Source organism: Physeter macrocephalus, chromosome 17 (assembly GCF_002837175.3).
Source record: "Physeter macrocephalus isolate SW-GA chromosome 17, ASM283717v5, whole genome shotgun sequence".
Taxonomy (NCBI): Eukaryota; Metazoa; Chordata; class Mammalia; order Artiodactyla; family Physeteridae; genus Physeter; species Physeter macrocephalus.
In genome coordinates, this window is record NC_041230.1 from 55,604,381 (window position 1) to 55,610,784 (window position 6,404).

Below are 6,404 nucleotides of genomic sequence, written 5' to 3' on the forward strand. Positions count from 1 at the left end.
GCGGGGGGGGGCGGGGGCGGCGGGGGGCGGGCCGGGGGGGGGGGCGGGGCGAAAGGAGTGGGCGGTGGCCTGAGGCCGGGGGCGTGGCTACGTTGGCTTTGGGCTGCGGTGAGGGGCGGGACCATACTTCCGGGGGCGGGGTAAGTGGGGGTCCTGGCTGCAGCGCGGTGGGCGGGGCCGCAGCGCAGTGGGCGAGGCTTCGCTCCCAGGGTCTGGGGTCGCCAACCTGATTTAAGGGTTAAGTGTCTCCCTCGTGGTGCCGTCGCAGGGCCTTCGCAAACGATCTCGGTTGCTCCTCACAACCCAGGACTCGGTGCCTCGCTCTTGCCCATCGCTGCGTCCCCATAGCAGGCGTCTGGCACAGAGAAATAACGCCATCCCCCCACACACCCCGTCTCCGTAGCGCTGGCCTAAGTCTGTAATTTTGCACGTGCTCGTTCTCGCTCGCTTGACCGCCCCGAGCAGCAGGTAGCGTGTCTGCTTTGCTCACCGTGTGTCCCCAGCACCGTGCGCCCGGTGCACACTAGGGCGCGACCGCCGTTGCCGAGTGATTGGAGGAGTACCAGTAGGTGTGAAGATCGTGGAGACACCAGCTGCCCAGTTGCCGTCTGTAAGGTCTCTTAGTCTGGCAACCGCTCCCAACTTCACAGGAAGTTGGCAGGTTAGGGGACCATCCTAAGACTGGGGAGTGTGGGCCGCCAGCGTGGGAGTTTGGTTTAGAGATTGTCCATGTTCCTCCAAGGTAAGAGGCAGCCTCACCCTGTAGTTTCTGCTGGAGGCGGGACCAAGTCCGTCCTCAGATTCTTCAGACCCTCCTGCCACCTCTTCTGAGCCTCCCCGCTCCCTTGTTTCTTGCCATTTCTTTGTTTTTAATTTTTTATTATGGGAAATTTCAAACACATGCAAAAATAGAGCAGTACAAGTAACCTTCACGGGTCCCCACCCAGCTTCCACGGTTCTCCACACATGGCCGGTTTTTCCCCAGTGCTCCCATCACATCATTTATCCCTAGGTTTTCCAGTCATTTTTTGACTTCTCTCAAAACCCTCAAGGCTTCTTTCCATTCCACTTGTTAACAGGCTGAAATGGGTTTGTGCTGAAGTCGGCTATTTTCCCTGACCGTCTGTCAAGTGTACTTTCTCCTTATTCTGACATCCTCCAGGTTTAGTCTTCTTTTTTTTTTCAGTCTTAAGCAACAGTAACTCATTTGGAAAACGTTCCCACATTCCAGGCCCTGCTGCGATGTCGTGTGTCTTACGGTCTGGGAAGGTCATGTTGTCCCCATTGTACAAATGAGGTAGTAAGTGACACCCACAGTGAAATCCAGGCTCTGGACTCTTTTTTTGTTTTTTTAATAAATTTATTTACGTATTTAGTTTTGGCTGTGTTGGGTCTGTGTTGCTGTGCGTGGGCTTTCTCTAGTTGCAGCGAGCGGGGGCTACTCTTCATTGCAGTGCATGGGCTTCTCATTGTGGTGGCTTCTCTCGTTGCGGAGCACGGGCCCTAGGCGCGCGGGGGGCTTCAGTAGTGGCACGTGGGCTCAGTAGTTGTGGCTCACGGGCTCTAGAGCGCAGGCTCAGTAGTTGTGGTGCATGGGGTTAGTTGCTCTGCGGCACGTGGGATCTTCCCAGACCAGGGCTCAAACCCGTGTCCCCTGCATCGGCAGGCGGGTTCTTAACCACTGCGCCACTGAGGAAGTCCCTAAAATTGTACTCTGAACCATGCCCTGGTGTTTGTCTCTAAAGCAAAGTTAGCGTTCCATCTGAAGAAGAAAGGAGGGTAGATGGACAGTGGGCCAGGGTGTGGGGATAGATGAAAAAAAAAAAAGGCAGGTGCTTCTGTGTGTGAATAGAGGGAAAAGGTGCTTCTGTGGCCTCCCTGTGGTATCAGTCAGGTCAGAGGGGCCCAGCAGCTGCCCCTGCTGAGTGCTGTGCTGTGTGTGTTCTCTTCTGCTCTCCGGCAGGACCCTGATGTTGCACAGACCTCCGTCGTAGTCTCTGGATTCAGGCGCCATCTTTACGTCATCTCCTTTAGGTGTCTCGCAGACGTCTCATGCTCAGTGTGTCCAGACTTTAAGTGCCCTCCCTGCCTCCTCCAGCCCTCCCTGTCTGTTGAGGGCAGCGCCACTCTTCCTGTTGCCAAGGCCAGCAGCCCGGAATACACCCCTGACCTTTTTCTGTCACACACCACATGCAGACCCTGGTGAAGTCCCGGGCGGCTGCAGGTGTAGCACCTGCGGTGTAGCCCTGACCTCTGCCTGGATACTTCTGACCCAGTCCCGCTCGTCCTCTTGGCCTCTGCAGCCTGTCTGGGTGCAGCAGCCACAAGGATCCTGTTAGGCCCACATCTGCTCTCAGCCGTCCTTTCTCGCAGCCCCCCAGGGCCCGGATCGCCCGCCTCATCTCTCCCTGATCTCGCCCGCTCTGCTCCAGCCACAGACCCGGAACACAGGTCTCCCCACCGCCCCTCTGCCCGGAATACCCCATATTCCTGTGTCGCTTCGCCCGCTCAGGCTTCGCTCACATGTCGCCTTCTGACTCTTGCTTACCCGTCCCACCGGTTTAAAGTTACAGCGCCCCCCCCGCCCCGTTCTTCTGATCTTTTTCCTTTTTCCCTGGAAGTTATCACAGAACAAACCGTACGAGTTACCCACGTGTTCTTTTTATCTCGTGCTGCTTGGCCCCCACTTCCGGAGAGCATCAGCCGTGTGAGAACAGAGACTTTGTTGTTCCCTTGCGTGTCCCCATCCCCGGAACAGTGTCTGTTCTCGTAAGTGTGTGGAGCGGTCGCGGCTTGAGTCAGTGTTTCCTCTGAGGACAGAGTGTGAGCGTCTGCACACGGGCTTTGCGTCCTGGCTCCGCCTCTTCTTACCCGTGAGAACTTGGGCAGGGTTCCGAACGTACGCGTCGGCTCCCCTGTTTCCTGGGGGTGATGTTACTTACCTCATGGGGTTGTCACAAAGAGGCAGTGAACTCACGCGTACAGCCCTTAGCCCACGCCAGGCGCGCAGTACTCAGCAAATGTTGATATGAGATTATGTTGACAGCCAAGAACTTCAGTAGAAACGTGTAGCCCTAAGTGGTTTAGAGACGTTTCTAGGGGCTGGTACCGCCCTCTCCCCCTGGGCAATGGGAAGACACCCTTCTGTGACTTACTGGCTGGGACTGTCCTCTTTGCTGGCTCTTGGGTGAGTTTCCTTGGCCTTAGATTAGAAATCATCTTTCGGACCTCATTCAGAGTGGTTTTTGAAAATTGGTTTTATTGAAATATAATTTATATGTAATAAATGCACCTGTTTTGAGGGTATAGTTTGAGTTTTGCAGCATAACGTACTGTGCAACTGTTAAAAATGGTGTTGTAAAATAGAATTTATTAGTGTTTTGGGGTCAGGGACCACTTTGACAATCTGATAAAAAACCACATAAGCTTTTAAAAACTATCAGGCTTTATTCTATACCATTGAAAAGTTTTAGCAAGGAAGATTATCCTTTTCTGAAGGATTACATGTTTATGTCTCTCTGTTTTCATGTACAATATAGTGGCCAGTCTCTGAAATAAATCTAGATTGGAAGAAATCTAAATTGTGTAATTAAATAAAAGCAAACTTGTTCCAAAGTAAGCGTCATTGTTGAGGTTGCTCTTGTTTCACTGGAATAAGAACTGGATGTCGTTCGGTGACCGTCAACTCGCGGACATGGGTCATCTTCATGTTTGATGCCCAGTTCTGCTGGCAGAGAAGCCAGACCCTGGATTCACGTTCACAGACGCATTTGGTAACAGGTGGTATTGGAACCCCTGTAGATTTTTCACTGCTCAGGGGCACATTTGGTCGTGGATTACAATAATTTTCTAAGATTCTTCAGGTTAGTGTCATGTCACATCACTTCTTTTGTCCTCAGGTCTGTGAGAAAGCCTTTAGCAGAGGTGGCCTCATCCATGCTAGTTTCTACCTACTGAAAGATGGTAGAAAGGCGAGGCTTGGTCATCCCCGACTGCGTGCTGCAGAGGAACTTCCTCAGTAATGTAAAGTTTTAATGTTTTCCCTCTTTTAATAGGAAAACTAACTTTTTTTTTTTCCAGTAGCACTCTCAGGGGCCCTAAAACAAAAGGCGTTTTTTGTTTTGTTTTGTCTTTTTCGGCCGCACCGTGCGACTTATGGGATCTTAGTTCCCCGACCAGGGATCATACCCAGGCCCCAGCAGTGAAAGTGCCGAGTCCTAACCACTGGACCGCCAGGGACGTCCCCGAAAGGCTTATTTTTATAGAGCCAAAAACAGTCTCTCAGTAAACCAAGCAGCGGATGAATGGAAACAAAAGTAAGATTTCAACTTCTAGCCATGGCAGAATAACTGGTACTAGAGCCGCCTTCTTGCCCTGAATAACTATAAAACTAGCCAAATGCGTGAGCGAGCCGTTTTCAGACATTAGACAGCAAGCATTGCAGGTCTGAGGCCCGCTAGCCCCCCGTGCCGGCTTTCTCACTCTCCAGAGGTGAGCACAGGAAGGCTGTCCAGCAGATCGTGGTGCTCACGCTGAGCCAGGGGACAGATCAGATCTGGGCTCTGTAGACGTGGCTGGAGGTAAGGGGGAGGGTGCTGGAGAGAAGGAGTTCCGGAAACCTGCTCGGAGTCTTGGGCTCGATACTAAGCTGTGTTGGGCATAGAACAGCCAGTGGGGGAAGGGCAACACGAGGCACTCACCACCACTCGAGCTCCCAGGTTTGGGAAAACATTCAGCTCTACCGACCAGAACAAAAAGGCTTAACCGAGAAGCCTGGTGACCAGTGGAAGCTTCAGAAAGGCCCTTCCATAGCAGTAGGGCTGACTTCACCTTCCAGTGAAGAGTACTCTATGCCTGTCTTAAGATAGCTTAAAAATAAAGTTTGGGGGCTTCTCTGGTGGCACAGTGGTTGAGAGTCCGCCTGCCGACGCAGGGGACATGGGTTCGTGCCCCGGTCCGGGAAGATCCCACGTGCCGCGGAGCGGCTGGGCCCGTGAGCCATGGCCGCTGAGCCTGCGCGTCCGGAGCCTGTGCTCCGCAACGGGAGAGGCCGCAACAGTGAGAGGCCCGCGTACTGAAAAAAATAAATAAATAAATAAATAAAGTTTGGAGGTATTGTGCTAATCTGCAAGTAAATTAACTGCCTGCCTAACAAATGTCAACACTTTATTAAATAAAAGGACAAAATCTAGTCACTCAGCAGTGTAGCATCATGACAGCTAGCACACACTAAAAAATTACCAGACACATGAAGAAGCAGGAAAATGTGATTCATAACCAGGAGACAAAGCATTCGGTAGAAACAAACACGGTAAAATCATACACAGACCTAAGACAAGATATAAATATATTCAAGGATTTAAAGGAAAGCATGAACGTAATGAGGGAAAATATAGGGAATCTCACTAAAGAAATATAAACTGTAAAAGAGCTAATTCCAGATGTGAAAAATATATATTATCTGAAATGCATAACTAACCTGATGGTCTGAATTGCAGATTAGACACTTGAGAAGAAAAGATGAGTGATCTTGAAGTTAAGGTAAAGATGCTATCCAGACTGTCCAGAAAGGGGAAGAATAGCCTCAGTCCTTTGTAGAACAGTATCAAGGAGTCTAATGTCTGTAATTGTGCGAGCGGAACGGAGGCAGGAAGTTGGGCAGAAAAAATAATTGATGAAATAGTGGCAGAAAAAGTCCCAAATTTGACACAAACGAAAACCCCATAGATCCAAAAAGTTCAACAAACCCTAAGCAGGATATGATTTAGCAGCAGTTTGAATCATAACTGCTGTAAACCCATGGTGAAGAAAAGTCATAAACGAAGCTGGAGGTTAGAGACACATTGTCTACAGGGAAGCAATCACTGACTTACCTATCGTTAGATCAGAGCAGGCCTGCAGACAGTGGGTCACCATCTCTAAAGGGCCGAAAGAGAAGTGGACCGGGCATAGTGTATCCAGTGAAATGCTTCTCAAAAATGAATGTGAAATAAAGATGTTTTCATAAACCCAAACGCTGAGAAAATTCATTGTCGAAAGGCCTACACTAAAAGAAATGTTAAAGGAAACTTCATTCTGAAGGTAAATAATACCAGATGGGAATGTGGATGTATGTGAAGGAGTGCTGGAAACGGTGAATAGTAGGGTAAATACATAAATCTTTTCTAGTTTTAAAATTTCTTTTAAAGATAATTTGCTGTGTAAAGCAAAAGTAATAGTGTGTTGTTGGGTTTATAACATGGGAAAGTAAAATACGTGGCCAGGGGCTTCCCTGGTGGCGCAGTGGTTGAGAGTCCGCCTGCCGGTGCAGTGGACACGGGTTCGTGCCCCGGTCCGGGAAGATCCCACATGCCGCGGAGCGGCTGGGCCCGTGAGCCATGGCCGCTGAGCCTGTGCTCCGCAAC

At 50.5% G+C, this 6,404-nt stretch overlaps 1 protein-coding gene across 2 annotated transcripts in view; it reads left to right on the forward strand.

Moving 5' to 3' along the window:
• TCF25 (TCF25 ribosome quality control complex subunit) overlaps positions 1-6,404 on the forward strand; it is a 23,808-nt gene that overhangs the window by 461 nt on the left and 16,943 nt on the right. The window lies entirely within an intron of this gene.